Source organism: Dipodomys merriami, unplaced genomic scaffold (assembly GCF_024711535.1).
Source record: "Dipodomys merriami isolate MVZ:Mamm:240054 unplaced genomic scaffold, mDipMer1.0.p SCAF_50, whole genome shotgun sequence".
Classification (NCBI taxonomy): domain Eukaryota; kingdom Metazoa; phylum Chordata; class Mammalia; order Rodentia; family Heteromyidae; genus Dipodomys; species Dipodomys merriami.
The window spans coordinates 9,604,766-9,631,939 of record NW_027206069.1 but is presented as its reverse complement, the minus strand read 5'-3'; the positions used below and the strand labels follow the sequence as shown (position 1 = coordinate 9,631,939).

Here is a 27,174-nt window from a genome sequence, read left to right as displayed (position 1 = left end):
ATTGCAGGTAACATGATATATTACATGTAGAAAACTAGCAACTCCATAAAAAAAACTACTAGAACTAGTAAATTAATTCAGTTGCACAATACAAAATCAACACACAGTATTTTTTCTATTAAGGATTTTATCAAAAAATAATGAAGAAAATAATCCCATTTACAATAGAATAAAATGCTTAAAAGTTAATTTAACCAAGGATGTGAAATATTGTACAATGAAACTATAAAATATTGGTGAAAGGAAAAAGACACAAATAACTGGAAGACCTCTCATGTTGTGAAATGGAAGAAACAATATTATTAAAATATTTATACTGCCAAAAAGTGATCTACAGATTCAATGTAAACTCTGTTATAGTTCCCATGACATTTTGTGTGTGTGTTGGTTGTGGGGCTTGAACTCTGGGCCTAGTCGCTATATGCTTTGAGCCACAGCACTACTTCCAGTTTTCTGGTGGCTAATTGGACATAAGAATCTCACGAACTTTCCTGCCTGGGCTGGCTTTGCACTATGATCCTCAGATCTCAGCCTCCTCAATAGCTAGGATGACAAGCATGAGCCTGGCTCCCATGACAATTTTTATTTTTATTTATTTTATTTTTTTGGTCCCGTCATGGGGCCTGAACTCTGGGCCTGGGTGCTGTCCCTCAGCTCTTCAGCTCAAGGCTAGTGCTCTACCACTTGAGCCACAGCACCACTTCCGGCTTTTTTCTTTTTGCTTATGTGGTGCTGAGGAATCGAACCCAGGGCCTTATGCATGCAAGGCAAGCATTCTACCACGAGCACCTTCCCAGCCCCTCCCATGACAATTTTTAAAGGATAGGAAAAACAGTCCTTAAAATTTGTATGGAAAGAGAAAAGACTGCAAACAGCTAAAGCAATCTTGAACCCAAAGAACAAAGCTGGAGGCATCACACTATTGGATTTCAAATATACTACAAAGCTATACTGGTACTGGTACCAAAAACAAACAAAACCAACCCTAGTGGTTGGTTGCCTAGTGGAATTGAGAATCTAGAAAATATGTCAATTGGTTCAAAAGGAAATGTACACATTGTCTTACTTATGTAACTGTAACCCCTGTACATCACCTTTACAATAAAAATTAAAAAAATATGTCAATTGATTTTTGATAAAATGGTCAAGAACACACAGAAGAAAAAAATGGTCATCTCTTCAATAAACTGTACAGGAAAAACTGAGTAGCACATGCAAAGGAACAAAATTTGATTTTTAATTCTCCCCACATACAAAAATAACCCCAAATGGATTAAAGGCTTAGCTCTAAGACCTGAAACTGTAAAACTACTAACAGAAGCGGGGAAATTTCCACAGCCCTGATCTGGGCAATGGTCTTTGGTATATGATTCCAAAAGCACAGGCAACAAAAGCAAAAATAGACAACTGGGATTGCATCACATTAAAAAGCTTTTGCGGAGCAACTAAAACAGTGAAGCAGACCACACAAAATGCAGTTCTGCCAACACTTTAAAAAAAAAAACAATGTTTAATCTATAGCTTGAGTTTTCAAATGCAGTATCTTTTTTCAATCACTTAACGTTTTGTCTTCTTAATGAACTGAGTAAATACTTTTTTTTCTTTTGGATTTTTTTAAAAAGTGGAAAACCACTTATGAGCTGGTTTTCATTATAGGAAAGGTCAGGAAATGAAGAACACTTGTCGTTTGGTAAAGGCAATGTGTAACTCATCTGCAAATTTGACAATTTTTATTAGCATATATGCCAATTATATATTATACATATACATATGCTAATAAAATTGTGTGTCTACATGGTAATAAAATTATATATGTGTTGTAAATATATATATATAATTTTATTGGCATTGAACTCAGTGCCTGGGGACTGTCTCTAAATGTCTTCTGCTCAAGGCTAGCCATCTACCACTTGAGCCACAGCCCCATTTTCAGTTCTTTTGGTAGTTAAGTGGAGGTAAGAACCTCACAGACTTTCATGCCTTCAAACTATGAACTTTAGATCTCAGCCTCCTGAATAGCTAGGATTATAGGAATGAGCCACTGGCACCCAGTTTTGCCTATATATTAATTGCACAAAGCAATAGATTTCGTTGTGATGTTTTCATACATGTGTGTAATGTACTTCAGTTATGTCACTCTCCATTTTCACACATCCCATTCCTCTTTTTTGTCGGTTATGGGGCTTGAACTCTGGGCCTGGGCGCTGACCCTCAGCTCTTCTTAAGGCTAGTGCTCTACCACTTGAGCCACAGCACCACTTCCAGCTTTTTCTGCTTATATGGTACTGAGGAATTGAACTCAGGGCCTCATGCATGCAAGGCAAGCACTCTACCACAGAGCCACCTTCCCAGCAATGTTCCTCTTTTTTGTCTTTGTTTTTCCTTAGATTCCATAAATGACTGAAAACATGGATAGTTGGTCTTTCTGAGTCTGACTTTCTTCCTTCTTCCTCCCTCCTGCTCTTCTTTGCTGGTACTACGGTTTGTTTCAGCAGTTGATTGGCTTGCTTGTTCATTTGGCAGTCTACCACCTGAGCCATATCTGAAATTCTGCTTTTTGTAGATTGTTCTTCAGATAAAATCTTGTGGACTTTTCTGCCTGGACTGGATTCAAACCTTAATCCTCACTTGCTAAGCAGACACTCTACCAATTGAGCTATGCTTTCATACCCTCATCTTTTTTTCTTTTCTTTTCCATTTTTTTTTTTTTTTGCAAATAGGTTTTCTTAACTTTTGCCCAGACAATCCTCCTAACTCTACCTCTTGAGTAGCTTAGATTACAGGTATGCACCAACATATCAGCATGTAGCATGGTTTTGAATTTAACAGCGTATTTTGGATATCTTTCTTCTACAACTTTGCACTCTTCTTAGTGTCTATTATTCCACTGAGTGTGTCATAGTTTATGACTGGCTATATGTTAACAAATACTTGTCATTTTCTTAGCCTTTTGCTATTAGAGAGAATATTCTAGTTCATGTTATTTTACATGTGTAATTGTAATATGAATTTCTAGCTGGATGTGTGGTTTGAGTGGTAGAGGGCCTCTCTGGCAAGTGTAAGGCCCTGAGACCCAGTACCAACAAAAACAAAAAGATAAATTTCTAGGAATGAAACTGCGGGGACAACAGAGTTATACTCCAAACATGTTGATAATAACAAATAGCCCTTCATTGATTTTGTAAAAGTTTATACGCCATAATCAATGTGACAATGCCATTTTCTCCACAACTTCACCAAGTGCTGTTGTGTTTTTAAAAAAATTACTGTATCATCTCTGAATTTGCATTTGCTATATTAACACCTCCCTTCTGAACTGTTTGCTTTTTAAAGACAATATAGGATCTTGCTATGTTGACTAAACTGGCCTTGAACTTGTACCTTTCCTGCTTCATCCTCCTAAGTAGCTGAGATGAAGGCTCATGTTGCATTTCCTGGCCTTATTCTGAAATGTTGTTTGTGTCTAGGTTTTGTCCATTTTTTGATCTTTTTTTTAAATGATGTGTAAATGCTTTTATTTGGAAGAAAATTAGCCCTCTGCCTGTGAGGTGAATTACAAAATATTTTCTCCATCTGTCTTTTGTCTTCTGACTTTTTTTATAGTGACATGATTCTTTTTGTAGTTAAGTAAATGGATTTTCTTTTATTTTCTGGTAATTTATGGCTTTATTTTTTAATGTGACTTTTTTTATTCATCTGGAAATCATTTTGGATAATCTTTGAAGCAGAGATCCAGCTTTTTTTTTCTTCAAAAGGCTCCTCAGTTGTCCCAATACCATTTACTAAATAACCTATTTTCTTCTTATTTCTACTTCCTTACAATAAAACCTTAATTGCTGTGTAAATTTGGACCTGTTCATGGATTTTCTAGCTTGTTCTTTTGCATTGTTGATCTACTCATGTGCCAGAACCTTGTTATTGTTGTTACCATAGAATAAGTTTTTAAGAACCAGCTTTTCTGGTTCCAAACACAAACGCAAATAAGCTCTTTTTTTGGTTGGTTGTGGGGCCTGAACTCTGGGCCTGGGTGCAGTCCCTCAGCTTTTCAGCTCAAGGCTAACACTCTATCATTTGAGCCACAGTGCCACTTCTGACTTTTTCTGCTTATGTGGTGCTGAGGAATTGAACTCAGGGCCTCATGCATGCAAGGCAAGCACTCTACCACTGAGCCACCTTCCCAGCCCTGGGTTTTTTCCTTATCAAATGTGGCAAAGCTTTTTAAGTCTCATTTCTGTTCTCTTCATGGTATTTTATGTGGGTTTATGTACTTTATGTGGTATCTGTCTGTTTGATACCAAGTCTTTTCATCTAGTTTCACATTCTCCATCGGGTTCATCTCTCCTCTCACCTCTTTTAATGGCTTGTTTGAATATATTAGGCTTTACTTCTTTTTTTTTGTTTTGTTTTCTTCAGTAACTTTGCTGTATTATCCTACTTTCAGTTGATTCCTGGAGTCCATAGATTTTGGTTTAGTCTCCTCTAAAAAATGTGTATCAGGGCTGGAAAGGTGGCTCAGTTGGTAGAGTGCTTGCCTTGTATGCATGAGGCCCTGGGTTCAATTCCTCAGCACCACATAAGCAGAAAAAGCCAGAAGTAGTGCTGCGGCTCAAGTGGTAGAACACTAGCCTTGAGTGGAGGAGTTTAGGGACAGTGCCCAGGTCTAGAGTTCAGGCCCTATGACTGACAAAAAAAGTCTATTTGGCAAATTTCAAGTATGTAATATAGTTTTAATTATAGTTACTGTAATGTACATAGAGCTTGTGAATTTGTTGCTATTGCCAGCTAAAGTAGCAATCAGAGACTTGAACTAGCAGATTTGAACTAGCAGAGCATTGCACTGGGCATGTACTTGTGACCTATGGAGGTGGACATATTCAAGGATGGTCAGGATGTAGAAGCCTCTAAAGACAAAAGGGGAAGCATCTGCATAAGCTCCTTAGATACAGAATTCACAGGTTTCAGAGACCCAAGGCGGGAGTTAGTGCCTGCTCATTGGTTGGAGGTACCATTGATGGGCAAATGCTGACTCTTCAACTCTTCACTCTGTTAATTGTTCCTTTATTGTTTCCTTTAATGTGCAGAAGCCTTTTTGTTTGGTATAATCCAAGTTATCCATTTTTGCTTTTCTTTTATATGACTTTGGAAGTCAAATCTTTTTTTTTTTTTTTTGTAGGTTGTGGGGCCTAAAATCTGGGCCTGGGCGCTGTCCCTCAGCTCTTCAGCTCAAGGATAGCACTCTTTCACTTGTGGTGCTTAGGAATCGAACCCAGGGCCTCATGCATGCAAGGCAAGCACTCTACCACTGAGCCACCTTCCCAGCCCCAAAGTCATATCTTAAAAGAAAATCATTGCCTAAACAAAGGTCATGGGGTTTTCTCCTAAAAATTTCATGGTTTCAGATCTTAAATTTAAGTATTTAATCTATTTTTAGTTGATATTTTTGGACATGGGCTGAAACAAGGGTCTAATTTCATTCTTTTGCATGCAGTTATCTTTTTTTATGTATTGTTTCTTGAAGACATCTCTATGCATTTCTCCTAAAATTCAACCCGTTTCCTCAGTGTGCTTTGGCTTCTTTGTCAAAAATCCACAAATGCCTGAGTTTATTCTGGGTTCTCTACTCTGCTCCATTGTCTCTCTGTCTGTTTTCTGTCTTATGTACTGTTGTTATTGCTGTAGTTTTGTAAGAGATTTTGAAACAGACAGACAAGGATTTCTCAGGCCATCAATTTTACCCATGATAGTACTACAAGTGCTAGAACTAGAGCAATTAGGCTAGAGAGAAACAAAAGGCATCCAAATCAGAAAGGAATAAATTACATTGTTTTTTGATGGCAGATGAATTGAGAATATATACAAAAAAAACAGAATAAAGAAATATAGTGAAGACACATGATACATATAAGTCAATAGAGGGGTTGAGGATGTAGCTCAATTGTTTGCATACTTTCCTAGCATACCCAAAGCCTTAGGTTTGATCCTCAGCACTTAAAAAATACCTTAATAACAATAAAATAAAATCATTTAAAAATCAAATAGTGTTTCTATAGATAAAAAAGAAATGATCTGATAAAGAAATTAGAAAGCAATGAAACTTACAGCAACTATAAAAATTTAAACCAAGACCTTTAAGATCTGAACATTGAAAACTATGAAACACTGATGGAAGAAATCAAAGAAGACACAAATAAGTGTTAAGATATCCTATGTTCATGGACTGGAAAATTAGTATGATTAAAATTATGTTATACAAAATGATCTAAGGATTAAATAACAACAAAACCAATACTTAAAATTCATATAGAATATGTTTAATAGCCAAAGCAATCTTGAGAAACAAGCTGGAAATGGCATACTAATCTCTTTTTGATTACTTATTTTTTACTTTTTTTTTTTTTTTGCCTGTCCTAGGGCTTGAACTCAGGGGCATTATCCCTGAACCTCCCTGTCTTAAGGCTAGCACTACCAACTTGAGCCACAGCCCTAAACCTGGCTTTTTCTGAGTAGTTTATTGGAGATAAAAGTCTCATACTTTTGGTTTCAAACTGTGACCCTCAGATCTCAGCCTCCTGAGTAGCTAGGATTATAGGCATGCCCCACCAGTGCACTGTCCCTGAGTTTTTTTGCTCAAGGCTAGCACTTTACCAACTTGACCCACAGCACCACTTCCAGTTTTCTGGTGGTTAATTGGAGATAATAATCTCACAGACTTTCCTGCCTGGGTTGGCTTCAAACTAGGATTCTCAGATCTCAGCCTCCTGAGTAGCTAAGATTACAATGGACATGAGCCACTGGCACCCAGCAAGACAACTGGTTAATTCTTGAAATTTCCAGAAAGGCTCAGAAAATGCACAGGAATATAGGCACAAGACCACAGCCATATAAGCCACTGTAGACCCATCCATAACACACTGGTGGTGCTTGTACTCAGAGCCATTGATCACCACAGTTTACCACACATCTTCCTCTGGAACCGAATGTTGGACGCCACCTCTAGAAACCAGATGAGACTGAGCATCCACTGCTCCTGCTTCTATCATCACAAACTGAGGGACTGTGTAGGTACAGCTTACTGCTCCAACCTGGCTCACATGCTTAGGCCAAGCAAGAAAGCTGAAGTAACAGCTGTGTGACATTTTTACATTCTTCACACCAAGACTTCTATGGTGGGAACTTTTCAAGCAAGGATATGGGGTTCTGTGCAATACAACATATGTGAGAAATGTCTATCATAGAGAGTAATTTAGAAAAAAAATGCAGACAAGTGTAATAAAAACATTAAAACCAACGGGGCATAATCATTACAGTGCAGAATGTTTTACTTAAGATCTTTTAAATAAGATTAAGCTGGGCACTAGAGCTTTATGTCTTCTAGCTAGCTATTCAAGAGGCTAAGATCTGAGGGTTACAGTTCGAAGCCAGTCCAGGAAGAAAAGTCTCTAAGAATCTTATCTCCAATTAAACACCAAAAAACTAGATGTGGAGGGATGGCTCAAGTGGTAGAGTGCTAGCCTTCAATAAAAAGGCTAGGAGTAGCCAGGTGCTGATGGCTCACACCTGTAATCCTAGCTACTCAGGAGGCGATCTGGGGACTGTGGCTCTAAGCCAGCACAGCAGGAAAGGAAAGCCCATGAATACTTGTATTTCCACTAAACCACACACACACACACAAGCCAGAAGTGGAGCTGTAGCTCAGGGACAGAGCCCAGGCCCTGAGTTCAAGCCCTAGTACTAATTTACACACACACACCCAATCACCCCTCCCAAATACACATTAAGATTATAAATATATAGTGAGTATATAGTGAGTAGAATCTGAGACCTAATTCAAGCAAAATGTCTTAGAAGAAAACTCACAGCTAATGGCCCTGTGAAAATAACAAGTCCCAGGCAGACATCAGGGAGGAGAGAAGTTCTAGGGCAACATAGTTGGTTTATTCCAAACAAAAGATTATACATCTAAGCAAGGTATGGGTAAACTATCTGTGGGACCAGCTGTCATATCAGCCAAGTGACAGCTGATTATTCCATCATCAGTCAGTGCTCAGCTTAACTGAGTCCCCATCCTTGAGGTCTTCAAATAAATACAGCTCTCAGAGACTCACAGGAGATTGTAGTCTCAGATATGTACCTGGAAATTGGCAGCCAGTATGGAGAGAGTGAAATGGAATGAGAAGCACTGGCCAGAGGTAAGCTTAACAAGTACCACAACATCAAGCAAAGCAATAAGTTGAAATTAGGCAAGTAGGAGACTGTATAAATATGGCTATGAAAAACCAAGTTTTTGTTTTAAAAGGTGAAGTAGAGGACACCATTGTTAAAAGCAGGTATGGCAGGAAACTGAAGAGCAGGAAGATGTGTTGGTGTAACACCCCAGAAATGAATAGAAATTGAGAAAAGCTGGAGGTGGGAGCTGGCATTGTTGCTACTTCAACACGGAAAAGTAATAGTGAAAGAAATTACATGGGCAAACTATTGTCTAGGTCCCTTCTCACTTATTGAAAGAAAATAAAAAACACCTTGGAGTAACTTACAATAGTCAAAAGGTATATTTATCTCACAGTCCTGAAGTCCAAAGGGCATGGCACCAACATCTGCAAGAGGACCTTCTGATTGCATTACAGAATGCCAGGAGTGGCTTATGTGTGAACAAGGAAGCAACAGACTGGGAAAGGGCTAGGCTCATCCTTTTAATAACAATCTGCTTTGGTAGGACTTTCTCAGAGAGTAAAAATATACTCACACGAATCCCTTTAAAACCTAATAATCTCACACCAGGACTTGCCTCTTTTTAATTTTCTAAGACAGGGTCTCATGGTGTAACCCAGGTTGGCCTTGAATTTATGACCCTCCTGCCTTAGCCTCCCTTTTGGGATTTTAGGGGTGTGTGTGTGTGTGTGTGTGTGTGTGTGTGTGTGTGTGTGTGTGTGTGTGTGTGTGTGTGTGTGTGTGTGTGTGTGTGTGTGTGTGTGTGTGTGTGTGTGTGTGTGTGTGTGTGTGTGTGTGTGTGTGTGTGTGTGTGCGCGCACGTGCCCATGCGTGCACATGCACATGTGTGCACCTAGGCGTGCAGGTCCAAGCTATTTTTATACCATACCTTTCAAAGGTTCTACAACCTGCAAATACTGGTCTCCATACTGGGGATCAAGCTTTCAGCATACAAATCATAGCTCCAGCCAAGACCTGTGTGTGAACTTAAAACTTAGATATATGGGGCTGTCCTCTTGAGCCTATTTGTATGTCTCATTCCAAATCTAACATGATCATTATAGAGATCCTCATCTTGTCCATTTCCTATGATAAATCTTCTCTTCCCCAGCATTCCTTCACATCATCTACCTACTAGAGTGAAGACAGAAACTTGGGAACCACCTTTGATTCTCTTCTTCCTCATTCCTCCATCTTATCAGCCAATTTGTTGACTGTGGTTCTAAAATTTATTACACTTTACTTCTTTCCTCTTACAATGTTTCTACCTTAATCAAACTATCACCATTTCTTCAATAGACCAATTTCTTGATGTCTCTATTCCAATTCTAAATGATGGCTCACACCTGCACAATAGTTCTCTTTGAAAAATCTAAATCAGAATTAGAAACTTGGAAGTTTGCTCAACGGTTCCCCATTTCCCTAAGAATAAAATAAGAATTCCTAACTTTGATCACTGAGGCCAGGTATTATAATCTAGCCCTTTTGCGTTTTGAACTTCTCTCATCCCCCTTCATTCTCACCTTTCTCGATTTCTGTGTTCCAGCACCCAAACCACTTCTTTCAATTCTGAAACACACTGAGCACTTTTTTACCATAGGGATTTTTTCATACTCTTCCTGTCCAGAAGGCTCTCCTAAGTCTTTACATGATTTTCTCAGTGCTTAGATCTCAGCTCAAGTGTCACTTTCTCACACAGGCCTTTTCCTTTTAGGTGACTTTAATCAACCAAAGCACACAACATCAGTATGGCATGTATTACATATTTTTAAAAACATATTCCATAATCCAGAGGGCTGGATTTATAAGAAAAATATTAGTGAAAGAAAAGAAAATTTGAGTGTATCAACCTCTCTCAGGAACCACCATCTACTGAGCTACTCTTAGGCTGATAAAGACTATTTTGTCTGAACCTGAAGTCCCTGACAATGTCTCCCCAGGATAGCACTAACACCAATGATTAGCAACACCAGATAATTGATTTCCATCAGTCAAAATGAAGGGAGATAATTTTGGTCATCATAGTAAGGGAAAGGGAGTTGGGATATTATTGGTGCATAGTAGGTAGAAGGAAGGGATGCTGCTAAACATTCTACAATGCATAGGACAGACTCTCACAATCACGAACAAGGAATCTCGCCCCAAATGTTGACAGTATAGAGGTTAAGAGACTTTTTGTTAGAGAGTAGGTGGATGAAAAGAGGAAAGTGAGAGAATGCAGTAAAACAATTCAGTGTATTTACTACAGAATTAAGAAAAGTAAGAGAAGGGGTGGGTTGGGAGGGATGGGTGAGAATTCTGAATATGGTGATATTGATCAAGACACAGTGTATTCATAAACTGTTTTGTTGAGTGACAACTCCTTTGTACAATTACTTAAATATTTGTGTGTATATGTGTTATATATATATATATATATATTTATATATGAAAGAGACTCCCCTTAAACACAGACTTATGGGGAATTTACACGAGAGTGATCTACACTGTCTCCAGAACTCTCTTATGGGACTGAGTGAAAACCTTTTGGATGTCTAACATTGTACCCTTGTTTGTTTTCCTTTTCCTACTTGTCAGCTTCTCTACTTTCTGACTTTTCCTGAGAATATTTCCTAGTTTTATATATACATATATATATGTATATATTTATATACATATATATATATATGTATATATTTTCCATTTCAAGATTTCTCACCTCAGAGTTGCTTCTGGGGAAAATAACCTAAGACAATAAGTACAAGTGGATATTTAAGGAAAATTGCAGATTTATTTATAGTATGGAATAAGTAACTGAATAACTAATAATGAAATGGGTGACTATGCCACAACAGAACTCAGGAACTTAGACAAGACAGTTAGAGGATGTTACACTCAACTAAAGCATGATATAGTAGGAAAAACATATCTGGGAAATCAGGAAACCTGAGTGGCAATCTCTGTAACTTAAGAACTATGAGAGCTTAAGTAAATCACAGCCATCTGAAAAAGGAGGAAATAAAAGAGATAATTATTAAGGTCTTTTCTCTGAATCCATTGCTTTTTTTTTTTTTTTTTTTGGTCATGGGGTTTGAACTCTGGGCCTGGAATCTGTCCCTGAGCTCTTCAGCTCAAGGCTAGTGCTCTACCACTTGAGCCACAGCACCACTTACAGTTTTCTGGTGGCTAATTGGAGATAAGAATCTCATGGACTCTCAGCCTCCCAAGTAGCTAAGAGTACAGGCATGAGCCACCGGCACCCAGCTCACCCAATGCTTTTGTAGTGTAGTGGTTCTAAAATGAGGATCATTTTGCCCCCTAGAGAACATTTAACAAGGTTTAGATACATCTCTGGCAATCATAATCAGAGGCAGGGGCCTACTGGCATCTAGTAAGTAGAGGCCAGAGATGGAGGAAAAAAACCAAACCCCAGAATACATAGGCCTGCTGCTCCTTGACAACAGCAAATAATTTCCCAGACCAAAATGTCAATAGTGCCAGGGCTGAGAAACCGTGACTTACAGAGATAATTAGATTAGATAATAATTTAAGACATTCCTGTTGATTCAGATTATTCAAAACAGGCAACATGTTATTTATAACAGAATCTTTAAACATATTCCTAAAACTATCACAGACGATAGACACTTTTCTATTATAAGATCTAGAAGAGCTTTTTTCTAGACAGGTCTTAAAAAATATTACATGGGAGAATTAAGCATCAAAGAACTAGAGATAGAGGGGAGAGCCGGAGCCTGAATCTAATTAGTTTGACATAGGCTAAAGAATACTCCTGTCTATACATTAAGACTTAAGTAGGGACAGGTGCTGGTAGTTCACATCTCTAAATCTAGCTACTCAGGGGGCTGAGATCTGAGGATTGAGGTTTGAAGCCAGCACAAGGAAAAAAAAAATCTGTGAGACTCTTATTACCAAAAAGCTGGAAGTGGACCTGTGGCTCAAGTGGTAGAGCCAAGTGTTGAGGGAGAAAGCTCAGGGACAGAACCCAGACCTGAGTTCAAACTTTGGTACTGGCATATACACAAAAGATAAATAAGATGCTATGAATGTGCATCAGATCCACTCCTTTGCTGTGCAATCACTGAACAATCTTCCCTTATGTGCCACCAACTTTGGTAGACAACTTTGGAGAATAAGTTTTCCTTGAGGGAAAAAGAAAAGGTTTCCCCAAATCTTATACAGGAAGGAATAAGAGAAACGAGTTTTATAGCTAGCTTATACGTCAGTGGAAACATTTAAATGTAAAACATATTTGCTTACGAATTAGGGTTATTCATGTGACAGGTGGGAAGAGGACGTCATACGTTTACTTCACATTCCTGTTGGACAAACCTGCTCACGCCCTTTTTAAACAAAGACCTGGCAGTAAAATCCTTCCTATTGCATAACTAGCTAGTGTTACAAAATTGCTCACAAAACTCTATCCTTCCAACAGGAAACTCCAGGAATAAAAGCCTTTTTATTTTATTATCAGAAAGGTACTTTGTTCCAGTGAACACAGTAGGCTGGCTAAAAGGAAAAGATTCCTTCCTAGATTTTGTTTATTTCTCTGAAAGTGATTTGAGAACAAACTTAAGATTTTTTGAAGTAGGCTTGCATAATGAAATCTCTTTCAGCTTTGACATTACTTGGAAATGTGTATCTGAGGTACTTAACACTTTGAAAGGCATGCTGTTGCCTCTTGAGCAGGACAATAGGTAAGACCAGCATAAAGTTTTCATCTGGAACACAGGCTAAGCTGAGGGTGCACCCTGCTCTTTATCCAAACCTTGCTCATCAGGAAACAGTTAAGGAAAGTCACATTCTCCACTGCTGGTAATCTTGGTAGACTGGCTCATTAGGAGAAGGACCTAGAAACAACCTACCACAAGTTCTTCCAGAAAGTGCCTTGAATATATGCTATCAATTGTTAAAGTGAATCATGTTTTACAGAAATGCAAAATTAGACTTTTTTATAAACCAGGTTTCAAAGCCTGGTATTTGTTTCCAGTAGTCAAAGTTTTAGTCACTAAGAAAGCACACATTTTAAGCTAATTCACATAGTGCTTACGGCTATTAAATGAAAAATGTTTGAACAGTTTTTTAACCTACATTCAACATTTTAAAACCTACATTATTAGGCTTTGCATCTCATGGCAAATTATTCAGGAGAGTAGAACATTCACTGAGATTCGACTCCAAATTTCCTACTATTATCTAAGTAAAATTCTTAAAGTTGGGGGGGTGCAAATAAAGGCACCGATTCAAATGAAAGTTATTTTTGGGCCCCTTGTGGTATTTAAAACATGATAAACTTTAAAACAAGATTAATTTTCCCTTTTCTTCACTGTTGGGCATTTTTTTCCCTAAATTTAGAAACAAGAAAACATCAAGGCAAAGCCCATCCTCATAATGTTATGTTTCCTTTCTGGTTCTATCAAAATAACCTCTTCTCATTACTCAAAAGCACAAGGAAGGAAATGAATATAATTAAAGTAATTAGATTTCCAAACTGGCTGAGTAGTGGTTAAACAAATGTTATCTCAGTCATTTTTTTATTATTTTTATTTTTCTTATTAAAGGAATGGCCAACCTCTAAAAGCAAGGCAAACATCCCCTACACTGAGCTTTAAGAATTTTGCAAATAAAACTAAGCCAAAGATAGCAAAAATTATCATAAAAATTTGAATTTTATGAAAGCTTAGGCCTCTTACCTAGGTAACATTTGGAATTTCAATATTTCCCTTGTACTTACTGACATTGACAACGACTTATATTCCAAAGGTGTCACACCATCTAAAATGCTATCACCCAAAACATTGCATATAACAGATTTCCTATATCTGTTGAAGCCATGACTACAAAATTAGACATCAGGAAACATAAATCTTTGACTCAGCTCTGTCATTAATTACCTAATAAATTCTACACAAACCATTTTTTGGCCCCGATCTTTGTGTGTGTGTTGTAATAAATGCCCATTTGTGCTCTAAAATTCTTATAGTTTTAACATCAACCCAATGGTTAAAGTAATTGATAAAAGAGAGGAAAAGAATTAACAAAAGTGTTTTAGATAAAGGAAAACAACTTTAACATAGCTCCTAAAGACTAAGACTACATATGAACCAGCCCTATATAAATTTCAAGGCCAGTACTTTCAAGTATTGAAAGCCTATCAAATTCCAGCTCTTATGTCCTGAGAATACAAGAAACAAGCATTCTGAAACAACATGGATTTACATCTCATCAAATTACCTCTTTCTCAGGACAGTTTGTTTCCAGAAATTTCTAGCATGTAATTAATCTCTCTTAGCTAAAGATAACTATTGCCCCTTAACTTGATTCAGTTTGGAAGATTTCCAACCATTAATGGTCATCTAGTTACACACATATACACACAAAACACACACACACAAGATTGGCCAGGAACATTTTCCCACCATTTTCTCATGGACTTGCATGTGAGACAATATATAAATATATGTTGAGTAAACAGGAATTAAACATTTTAAATGACTGGCACAGCTTGTTAACACAAGGTTGACAATGGATGTCAACTGAATAATAGACTTACAAAACAGAAATAATTTTTAAAAATTCAGTCTTTTCTGGATTCCATAGGTAATATATTGTTTGATTTGAAAGACATATAAGCCACATCTAATCCAAGTAAGATGAACTGTTTCTCATAAGCTTATTTTCTTTGGTTATAGATATTAACTTTTACAAGTGGATATGTTGTTGTTGTTGTTTTGTTTTGGTCAGTCATGAGGTCTGAACTCTGGGCCTGGGTTCTGTCCCTTAGCTCTTCAGCTCAAGGCTAGTGCTCTACAACTAGAGCCACAGTGCCACTTCCGGCTTTTTCCACTTTTGTGGTGCTGAGGAATCGAACCCAGGGCCTCATGCATGCAAGGCAAGCACTCTACCACTGAGCCACCTTCCCAGCCCCTCAAGTGGATATGATTTTACTTATAGTCACTTGGCTTGGTGATGGTAAATGTTTTACTCTTGTTTTTTTTTTCTTTCTTTCTTTCTTTGTTCCTGGAAACTTGACCTGATCTTTGCCTGTATTTATCTTCATTATTACTGCTACCTCTAGGCAGAATTACTTGGAATCTCAATAGACTTTCCAAATAAATAAAAATTTCCAGCCTCTCTCTCTCTCTCTCTCTCTCTCTCTCTCTCTCTCTCTCTCTCTCTCTCTCTCAACTCTCCCTCTCTTTGTCTCTCTCCCTCTGTCTCTCTCTCTCTGTTTCTGTCTCTGTCTCTCTCTCTCTGTCTCTGTCTCTCTCTCAAGGCAGGTTGTATACCCTAGCTGGCCTTGAACTCATGTTCCCCTTGTCCCCGCCTGTCTAGGGCTGTGATTTCAGGCATGTGACACTATGTCTAGTTCTAGTGTTAGGTGCTTTCTTTGTTGTTGTTAAATAATTATACTACGAAATCTCTCCCCACCTTCCAAAATCCCATTATCAGTGAGTTCTGGCACTGTGACCCATAACCTAGAGACAGCAGGTAACTCCTGAATAGCTTTAGCTCTAAGATTGTGTAACTTTCTCTAGCAAACTCTACTGCAATATGCTAAGTTGATAATCATTCTGTCACTTTGATTAAAAATGTTGATGATGACCCTGGTGCTGGTGACTCACGCCTGTAATCCTAGCTACTCAGGAGGCTGAGATCTGAGGATTGCGGTTTAAAGCCAGCCCAGGCAGAAAAGTAGCGAGAGTCTTCAATAAACTAATCAGAAAAAGCTGGAAGTGGGGCTGTGGCTCAAGTGATAGAGTTCTAGCATTGAGCACAAAGAGGCTCAGGGACAGCCTCCAGGCCCTGAGTTCAAGTTCTCAGACTGGCAAAAACAAAAACAAAAAAATGTTGATGACAAGTTGCTTTTCATTAACTTTTTAGTTTTCTTATCACAAAATAAGAAGGAAGACAGCATTGAGTGGACAAATCTGTTCCCTTAAATTGTAGGAGCACTATAAATCTCTCAATGAGGAAACTCTGAAAGAAAATACTGTGACAATGCAAAGACTATCAGATAATCTTTTGAATATACAGTAATCCTAGTAGAAAGAAGACCGCCTTTCTTTTCAAAAAGCCATAAACCATTCTTGGACAGAAAGTTTTCTCATCTTTTTTTTTCTAAGGCAGAACAATGATAAAACAGTTTCAGAGAAGAAAATTAAGATGCTAAATTGTATCAAAAATACACTTTTAGCACTTCCAAATGACCCTGCAATAAAAGTAGGATTCTTGTTAGAATGTGTGGAGAATATAAAGATAGAAATAGATATTTTATGCCCCCATCATTGAAAAACACATTACTACTGTATTTTTTTTTTTTTTGGTCGGTTGTGGGGCTTGAACTCTGGGCCTGGGCGCTGTCCCTCAGCTCTTCAGCTCAAGGCGAGCGCTCTACCACTTGAGCTACAGCGCCACTTCCGGTTTTCTGGTGGTTTATTGGAGATAGGAGTCTCACGGTCTTTCCTGCCCGGGCTGGCTTTGAACCGCGATCCTCAGATCTCAGCCTCCTGAGTAGCTAGGATTACAGGCGTGAGCCACCAGCGCCCGGCCACTACTGTATTTTTTGAAACAGTCTTCCGAACTCCAAACTGGCCTATTCTTGGGATACAGATTCATAGGACTAGGATAATAACTTGAGATTTTCTTTGGCAAGCCAGAGACTAAACACATTCTTTTTACCTTCTCATGGTATAAAGCCTGTCAACCAACAATTAAAGCCCTGAGTAGCTTTCTTACCCTTTGAATGACAATATTGAAATTTTCAACCCAGTCATTACAGTAATAAAAGAACAGCCACTATGACCATCTCTGCCCAAGCGCATGCATGCGCACACGCGCACACGCACGCACACGTGCACTCACACACACACACACACACACACACTTTTCTCAAAAGTGAAGAAAAGTATTTAGGGAGTATCTACTGAATCAATTCTTCAAATATTACTGATAAAAACTTCAAATCTAGGGGGGAGGGGGGAGGCGGGGAAGGGAAGTGAAGGGTAAACAAAGGAGGAGGCTGCAATGCTTGGTAAGAAATGTATGCATTATCCTGCCCATGTAATTGTAGCCCCTCTGTACAGTATGTTCTCAAATAAAATAAAATACAATTAAAAAAAAAAAAAAACTTCAAATCTAGCGAGGCACTGGTGGTTAACATCTGTAATCCTAGCTACTCAAGAGGCTGAGATCTGAGTATCACAGTTCGAAGCCATCTTGGGCAGGAAAAATCCATGAGACTCTTATCTCCAGTTAACCACAAAAATGGAGGTATGGGCTAAGTAGTAGAGGGTTAGCTTTGAGCAAAAAAACACTCAGGAAAATTGCCCAAGCCCTGGGTTCAAGCCAGAGGACTGTCACATGCATGTACACATGCACACACAAATTGCAAATCTAGAGACCCTAGACATATATTTATAAGCAAAGAGTAGAGAGGACTCCTAAAACTTCATTTATGACCTGATATAAAGCCTGGGAGATAGCATAAACTGTGATTATAACTTAGCAAGCTGAAATCCCAACACTTAAATGATAAACCAGTCTGACAAAGGCTATAAACAGATGGGATGGTAGAATAAAATATATCAAGGGGGAAGATCAAATGGACGAGTGTGGACTGCATTCTCCAGGAGAGACCCTAAATATGGGCATTCAATGGGAAACAAAAATTTTTCACAAGCCCCTGCTTGGGGCAGGAAGTTAAACTGGAGGTTTCATTGCCTGAATGAAACCGAGGTTTTAGCCTTTTGAGTCCATGCTCTTCACTGACCTGGTTTCTAAAATTCAGATCCATGGCCTGACATAAAACAGAGCATAGTGAAAGCAGACATAAATATTTCAGCCACTGGCAAGGATTGTCTTCACTTTATAAATTAGTAAACTGGTATTGTAGTTTGTACAGACTTGTTCAGACTTTGGAAAGTTTTGTTAGTCCAGCCAATTTTTCTTCTAATTTATGACCATCTCCTGATGAAATTAAAATTCAGGCCTTGTTAAACTGGACCCATACTCTTCACTGAGAGACTGCAGAAAGGTGAAGTGTGGCAAAAGGCTTTGGTCTCCCCATGTTATTCCCACCTCCCTTCTCAAAAAAATCAGCTTTACCTCCTGTCATGAGACAACCAACAGCTTTACAGACAACCTTCTGCTTTACAGAGGAAAAGTCTGGATTATTGAGCAATGTTTTCCAAATGTGGACCAAAAATCAAAAGATTCACAGCTTCCAACATTTTGATTTTAAAAGCAAATATATCTAGTTAATTTCCTTCATTCCTGGGAATGTTAAAAGTGCTGAGGCAATACTATTAGTAAGAAAAAAGTGATAAAAATTCACAGTAATAAATTGTATTTTAATATGTAAATTACCTAAAGAGAAAAACACTTCAAATAACTTAGTGATACAAATGTTTCATACCCACAAGTTTCCATATTGAGAGAGAAAAAGGCAAAGAACTGCTATTTTATTTATGTGCCCAGGTAAAACTATTAGGAAAAAATATTCTATAAAACCTCAGCTTTCCAGAAAGAACCAAGAATAGATACCCCTAGAGCATATATTATTTATTATCTACATAGCAGAAAGAGAAGACAAGACATAATGAGCAGATCCTGGACTCTTGGACTGAATTTAATATAAGCCAAAAACCAAAGGCATCATTCCAAACATTTTACCATGTTGTTGTTTCTGCAACTTACTTTCTCCTGGACTGGGAAAAGAAAAAAATCCCTTTTGATATTTCTCAAACTTAAATTTTTCTAGTCTGGGAAAAATAACGAACTTGACTGTGATTACAACTTTCATAATGTTTCCATCATTCTCCAATCCTGCTAATCATTTATTCCTTTCACTTTCTAGAAAACAGATGTTATTTTCGAATTCCACAAGATAAAGGGTGTGGGTTCAGTACCAAGTGTGTACACACACACAGGTAAATGCAGAAGAGTGAACATATTTTTTTCTTTGGCCCTCTCCAATCCAAAGATATTCATGGCTCTATTTTTTTCTTTTTCCAGGTCTATAAGAACAAAATAACATTAAAAAACCAACTTATCTCTTTTAAAGCCAGTACAACCCAAATATTATGTAACTCAAAGGTTATTCTTAAAATAACCACAATACATACCTAAGTTAAGAATTTAGAAGTGGTTCTGTAATCAAACCGTCCTTTACTATGCATGTATTTCACATGTTAGTTTAAATAATACATATATTTATCTCCTCCCCTTCCTTCTTTTTTAAGACAGGGTCTTTCTTATACCCCTGGATGGTCTAGAACTCTGGATCCTCCGGTCTCAGCCTTCTGAGAACTAATATTGTATACTACCGTGTGTGTGTGTGTGTGTGTGTGTGTGTGTGTGTGTGTGTGTGTGTGTGTGTGTGTGTGTGTGTGTGTGTGTGTGTGTGTGTGTGTGTGTGTGTGTGTGTGTGTGTGTGTGTGTGTGTGTGTGTGTGTGTGTGTGTGTGTGTGTGTGTGTGTGTGATGATCCTGGGGCTTGAACTCAGGGCCTGGTCACCCTCCCTGAACTTTTTTGCTCAGGAGTAGCACTCTACCACTTGAGCCACAGCTCTGCTTTCAGCATTTTAGTGGTTAATTGGAGACAGAGTTTCAGGGACATTCCTGCCAGGGCTGGCTTTAATTTTTGATCCTCAATCTCAGTCTCCTGAGGAGCTAGCATTACAGGCACTCCTGTAATAGTGCCCTCCCGGCTTCTAGTATCTCTTAATATATGTTTTTTGTGTGTGTGAAAAAGAAATGCCTAGGCATAACTCATTGGTATATGATTGGCACAACATTTGAAGTAAAATCAAGAGATATTAAATGGTGAAGATCAGCATATTAGTCATACAGAAGAAAAGATCAGGTACAAATTTTCTTGTCTTCTAGATGCTCATTCATTGCATGAAACCTATCAGTTTTATTTGGAAATGTGTGTTCTAATATCTTCACCAAAATATAACTCTACCAGGGCAGGGTTTTTTTTAATGGTCTATTTTGTTTTGTTCTTTATTCCTGGAACCTGAAATGATTGGCACCAGGCTACTCAGTAGATACTTGTTGAATAAAATATACTGATGTTTTAGTTAGCTAGACATGTATAGGAGGACTCAAGATATTTTCCAAGCATGAGTCTATGATTTTATTATCACAGATCAATTAGTTTTCAGATTTACAATTAAGGAAGGAAAAAGAGAGCAAGAGGTTTTGGCAAAAAGGGAGATAGGAAAAAGAAGGGAAGGAAGAAAAATGGAGAGAAAGGAAAAAAAGAAGAGAGAATCTAAGAATTTTGCAAATATTTTGAATAAAATCTGAATTATGACAAAGTGTTATAATGCAATAAGGTTGGCCTTAGGTAAAAAATATATAGTATTAAGGCAGGTACATGGCTGTAATCCTACTGCTCAGAAGGCTGAGATTTAGAGGATCACAGTTTAAAGCCAGTCTAGGAAGAAAAATCTACAAGATTCTATTTCTAATTAACCAGCAAAAAGCTGACTTGACACATGGCTGAAGTGGCACCAGCAGAGCAAGCATGAGGCCTTAAGTTCAAAGCCTGGTGTTAAGAAGTAGGAAAGCTATAAAAAAAAAAAAAGTAGGTAAGTTCACTACCTTATCTTCCTACCTTTCAATCCTTAACTCTTGTCCATACTGTTCTTCCTCATATGCCTCTTTCTGGCTGTCAAGCTGTTCTGAAGAGTTCATTTTTCATTATGAGTTAAGACAACATTACTCAATCCTTTCTACTTCCTCATCTCCAGGTGAGCATCTGCCCTCTTAGATAAGAAAGAAAAATTATCCTTAGTATTGAGATGTGCATGGGGTTAGGCCTGCTGATCTTATGGCCTCTTGCCCATCTTTTCTTCGGTTATATTAGAAAAGATCTCCAAAGTTTGCATCCTGTCTCCCCAGAAGAACTATAATCTCATCAGAAGTTTATTCATCTACCTTCCCACAGAAATTTTGTGAGTACAATTTAGGTTAGTAAATGATAGCTATTTATTTATTCAGGTCTTCTTAGATTATCGATATCTTAAAGAAAATTTTCAAAGCTATACAAAATCGAAGTATATATTCTATTTCTACAGGAACCAAATTTAAGTATTTCCTGCAAAAGATAAATGCTTTAAATAAATTAATAAAACTTTTGTGCTTGGTACTGATAGTAGTAAACTGCTAGCATGTAATAATAGGTAAAATCTGAGGATGTCAGTAATCTACTAAATTTAGTATTGTGATATAAAAACTTCAAAATTTTAAAACCTTTTTTCTAAGCTTTAATATTTTCACTTAAAGAGATCTGTGGTTGTCATCATTCTCTTCTGTATAATTATGACATGGATTGAAACCAGGTACCAGTGGCTCATGCCTGTAATCCTAGTGACTCAGGAGACTGAAATTGAGGACTGAGGTTTGAAGCTAGCCCAGGTAGCAAAGTCCATGAGACTATTACCTCCAATTAACTACCAAAAAGCTGGAAGTAAGCTGTGGTAGTGTGCCAGACTTGAGCAAAATGTTTAGGGACAGTACCTAGGCCCAGTACTGGCATGCACATACACAAAACAAAAAGGAAAAAAAAACAGATCAAGAAAATTTTAAAGTAGTTGGTCATGATAGTGTATAATTCAGAATTGTCTATTTCAAAAAGATACTAACCTTTGCTTATTTACTGAGGTATAAAATCTGACTCAATGTTTTCACTTATCTTTTTTGTTTGTTCATTGTTATATCCCTACCACCCCAAACATTATCAGTTAAATGAATGAATATTGACTATGTGCCTCTTATGAGCCAGGAACTGTAGTGAATTCAATAATAAACAAGACACTGCTTTCAAGGAAAGGCAATACAGAAGGATACAAAACTTTTGCAAGTAATTCTTTAACCATAAGTATGATAATAGCTATAAAGAAAACAAGACCAAATAGTACTTGAAACGTAAAAAAAAAAAAAAAAAGACTTTCTGAAGAACAGGCACCTAAATTAGCACCTAAAACAAGTAGGATTCAGCAAAGAGTGAAAAGGGAAATATTTCAGATTGATAAACAGTATGCATGAAAATTCTAAGTAGGTTGTATTGTGTCCTGAAAGCTGAGGGACTAAAAAGAATACTTTAAGATAAAGAGAAAAAAGAAAGCACAGCTCAGATTATGCATAGATAGTATAAGTATTTAAAATTTCTTGTTTTCCTAATACCTCAACTCCCTTCAAGAGTGTTCAAGACTCTGTGAACAGCCTTACTGTGTCACCAGGGTGATAAAGCTAGCCCTTGTCATAAGTCTCCTTTTATGACATTCTGGCTATAATCTAGAGACAGGCAAATGCAACATGAAAATGCCATTGGGTTTGTTTGCTCCATCCTGACTCTTAATAAAGGTACTTGTCCAGCAGTCTTCTTCTCCCCTCTTGTGTCTTACCTGCTTTGATGAGCATGATCCCAGGGATTTCTTCCATATAAGACCTGTGAATATAGTACATTTTTCATTTTAAATGTTTCTCTAGGGACTATTCCATGTCTTCTAATTAATCATAAAAGATATTTTAGATAGTGTAATAATTCCTTCAAAACAGAGGCTGAATGGGATCAGGATATACCACCATGCAGCGTACCGTTTTGGCTTAAGAATTGTTTTGAACTGGAGGTAACTGAAAATCAACAGATGTAGAAAGAATTGCCTTCCCCTTATCTGCCTAAGAAACAATGGGAAAATTACCCTTTGTAGAAATGTTTCTTACCACCAGCACTATCATTACCACCACCACCATCATGGCGCACTGGGGAAGAGGAGTGGCTCTTACCACCAGAGGTAGAAACTTTACATCAAGATGAATTTGTAAGAACAGATGTAACTGGAGTAACACTTACCTTCTATCAATTCCATTAGAGTTAATATGCCTTCATAAAAGCCCAAGGTAAATGTTTCAGAAAATCTTCTGGGTTGATGAACACTGTCAGGTGATGAGAATCTGATGGTTCCACATTTTTTCCTAAACTTTCTCCTATGCATCTCTCATCAGATTGTTTCTGAATCATATCCTTTATAATAAACTGGTATGTGAGTAAAATCTTTGTCTGGGTTCTGTGAACGATTCTGACAAATTGCTGGAACTGAAGAGGGGTCATGGGAAGCTATAATTTGTGTAATTTCAGAAAGATGCTGTAATTTCTGACCCTACCACTGGTGCTCAGCACAGGAAGCCAGGGACAGGAACTAAGACTTGCAACTTGCGGGATCTGTGTTGATTTAGGGATAATGTCAGAATTGAGTTAAATTTTAGGATACCCAATTGGTATCCACAGAAAACTGAAGAACTTACTGGATGTAGAAAATCTACACCTTTGGTGTCACAGTGTTGGGAATAGAAAAAGTTTTCCTTTTACAAAGTATATCCTAGGTTTCTTATTTAGATGAGGGTGAAGTCTGGATTTCTGAAAAATGGGAACTGAAGTTTGGTTTACAGCATATTGAACAAAAGACCTCTACATTAGCTATGCAATAGTGGAACTCATGGCAAGATTTGGGTAGAGATAGAAGTTTGACAGCTGTTAACCACCATAGAAACTATGGAAAGAGATGGCCCAGAGAAACAAAGTGGAATGAAAAGATGGCCTAGCACTAAATCCTTGAAAGTCAGACTCACAACAATGAATCAGTAGAAAAGGATGGGTTTAAAGGGCTAGGAAAAATAAGCAGAGCTAAAGGAAAAGATCGCTTCAAGGCAGGAGAGATAATTTATTCAGGAGGTTGATGAGTAATAAGGAAAAATAGCCAGAAGGCATTTAAGAATTCATGGGTTTCAGTGGAGTGACCAGGAAGAAACACTGAAGGGAACAAGCGAAGGACTGAGCCCTTAGAAGCTGTAGCAGGGTAAGAGAACAAGGAAGTTTTTACAGAAAGGAAATAGACTTCAGAGAGGCCTGAACAGATAAGGGACATAACAGATGCTGAGCTGGGAAAGTAATCCACCTATTCATAGTTACACATGAATTCTTAGTAGTTACTCAGACTTTTTTTACCAAGTGGACACAAAAGCCATGTTTAGGAATTATCAGGTAGAGGGGAAAGAAAAAATAATTTGGGGGCTGGGAAGGTGGCTCAGTGGTAGAATGCTTGCCTTGCATGCATGAGGCCTTGGGTTTGATTCCTCAGCACCACATAAGCAGAAAAAGCCAGAAGTGGTGCTGTGGCTCAAGTGGTAGGGCGCTAGCCTTGAGCTGAAGACCTGAGGGACAGTGCCCAGACCCAGAGTTCAGGCCCCACAACCAGCAAAAATAAAAATAAAAATAAATAATTTGGTGAGAATTGAAAAAGAGCTTCTGGTGCTGGGAGAAATCTCCCCTGGTGACTTGCAGACTCATCTCTCAAGCACATCCTAGGGAACCTGGAGGACACACCTCTGCAAGGTGCATACTGCTGGCATCTAATTCATGTTTTGTTTCTGTCTTAACCCATTTGAGCTGACACAAAAAAGTAGCATAAACCAGGAAGCCAATAAACTTCTACTGATGTTTTGGAGGCTATTAAGTCCAACACCAAAGCATTAGCAGCTGGGTTTCTGTTGAGGGCATATACTTCCTCATGGGCAGCCATCTTCTTCTGTAACTTTCAGTGGCAGAAAGGGTAAGGGACCACTTGTGTGTTTCCTTTAGAAGGGCACTAATCCCATATGTGAAGGGCCCAACCTAATGACCTAAGCACCTCCAAAGGCCCACCTCCTAATACCATCATTGTGGGGAGCAGAATTTCAACATATGTATTATTAGGGAGGGGACATGAACAGTCATCCTAGTGCAATTTCCACGGTTCCTTTGTCAATATAGAAACCCAACCCCTAAAATTATGTCTGTAGGATTTTTTAAAATCAAACACATCACCATTTTCCTATCAAACACATGATAGGAACCAACTTTGAGATGCTGTATACCAAGAAAGTCTGAGTGATGATACAAAGAGAAATAGGAAAGGCTCAACAAATAGGAGAAAATGGCCCTCACAAATTAAATGAAAGCCCAGAAAAGGTCAAGAGGACTATAAGGAAGGACTGGCTTTCCAACAAAAGGAGAGAACAGATATGGGTGAAAATAAGCTTGTGGTTACTATGGTAGGCATATGAAGGAATGTGGCACTGTTTTCTTTGTGATTGGGAAATAAAATCTTGTACTCAGAGTAAAGCAAAGAGCAGGTGGGTTAAAGGTTTGGAGGAAGTGGAAGTATGAATTGTTTATCATTGAATTAGCTGACAAAAGAAAAAAAGTAAGATTGGGGGACAGGCAAAGTTAGTTCTCATGGATAATGCTACCAATTTGTTTATTGAATTTCAGGCCTGGATCTACAGAAACTTCCCTAACCCTTTCAGCTACTGCATTTAATTTCTTCTTTATTTAAACTTCCAAAGCATTTTGTCCATACTTCAAATTCTGCTTTTTACTATATTTCTGCTTTATATGGTTTTATTTCCTTAACAAAAAATAAAATCTCAGTATAAACAATGGCAGCTTATTGCATTTAGTTATTAACCATACAAGGTGACTCATTTAAAACTAGTTGTTTTATGATCATGACTACATATATTATATAATCAAAAAAGATGAAAAACTAGAAATGAAACTGACAGCCAACTGAGAGCCACAGCTAAATTTTAAATTTACTTCAGCTAAAATGAATCCAGTTCTAACACATAGAGCAGATATTTTTATTAACCTCCTGCCTCAGAAACTAAAGGTTGACCCAGAAACAAAGTCATCAGCATGAAGATATGACAAGCATACTGAATAAAAACATCACTCTCATTTGAAAGGCATCTTATTGCAGGATGTCTGTGGCTTGTGTCTGTTATCCTAACTACTCAGGAGGCTGAGATCTGAGGATTGTGGTTCAAACCCAGCCCAGGCAGGACAGTCTGTGAAACTCCTTATCTCTACTACCAAAAAGCCTGAAGTGGAGCTGTGGCTCAAGTGGTAGAGTGCTAGTCTTGACCATAAAATCTCAGGGACAGAGCTCAGGCCCTGAGTTCAAACCCCAGGACCAGCAGCATAACAACAACAGAAAGAAAGAAAAAGAAAAAGAAAAAGACACTTTACGCAGTGATATAGCTCAGCATGGGTCATCACTAAGAAAATAGCTTTCTAGGAGCGGGGGTTGGGGGGGAGGATACGGAGAGGGAGTGAGGGGGGGGGAGATCAGAAGGGATGGGAAGGGGAAACAAACGAGGAGGCAACAATGTTTGATAAGAAATGTACTCATTATTATTTTTTTTTTTGTTTTGCTTTTTGGGTCCGGTCATGGGACCTGATCTTTGGGCCTGGGCGCTGTCCCTCAGCTTTTCAGCTCAAGGCTAGTGCTCTACCACTTGAGCCACAGTGCCACTTCCGGCTTTTTTCTTTTTGCTTATGTGGTGCTGAGGAATCGAACTCAGGGCTTCATACATGCAAGGCAAGCACTCTACCACTGAGCCACCTTCCCAGCCATAAGAAATGTACTCATTATCTTGTCCATGCAATTGCAACTCCTCTGTATGGTATTTTAAAAATTAAAAAAAAAAAAAAGAAAATAGCTTTCTATTTTCTGCCATTAGTAGAATCCTACTAGTTTAATGTACAAGTTGTTGACTGTAACCAGTTTTTAAGGATAAGTTTTTTTCACAGATGAAAAATATTTTAAAAAACAAGATCAAGTTAAAAAAATTCTACCAGGAAATTAGTAAAAAATATAGAGAACATTCATCTTTAGACAATTTAATAAAAATCCAGTTTTATAGGATTATTCTCTTAGTATCTTTTAAAAGCTTAAATCTGTATTTGAAAATGGACGCAATACTTCATGGGCCCACTTTCAAAATTCTTTCCACTCTGCATTCATCTAAAAACACAAGTATGTGAACTTTAATTCTGAATAACAATTACAATATACTCATCAAAAGAAATATTAGAAAAGCATCCTCATAACCATCACCAACACATTTTACC

At 37.9% G+C, this 27,174-nt stretch overlaps 1 protein-coding gene across 1 annotated transcript in view; it reads right to left on the bottom strand.

Moving 5' to 3' along the window:
• LOC138810511 (cation channel sperm-associated auxiliary subunit beta-like) overlaps positions 1 to 20,899 on the bottom strand; it is a 107,806-nt gene extending 86,907 nt beyond the window's left edge. Inside the window, exon 1 of the mRNA XM_069997726.1 lies at positions 20,833 to 20,899. The gene's annotated coding sequence lies outside the window, so the exon portion shown is untranslated. The remainder of the gene's footprint in view (positions 1 to 20,832) is intronic.
• Positions 20,900 to 27,174: the final 6,275 nt, after the last annotated feature.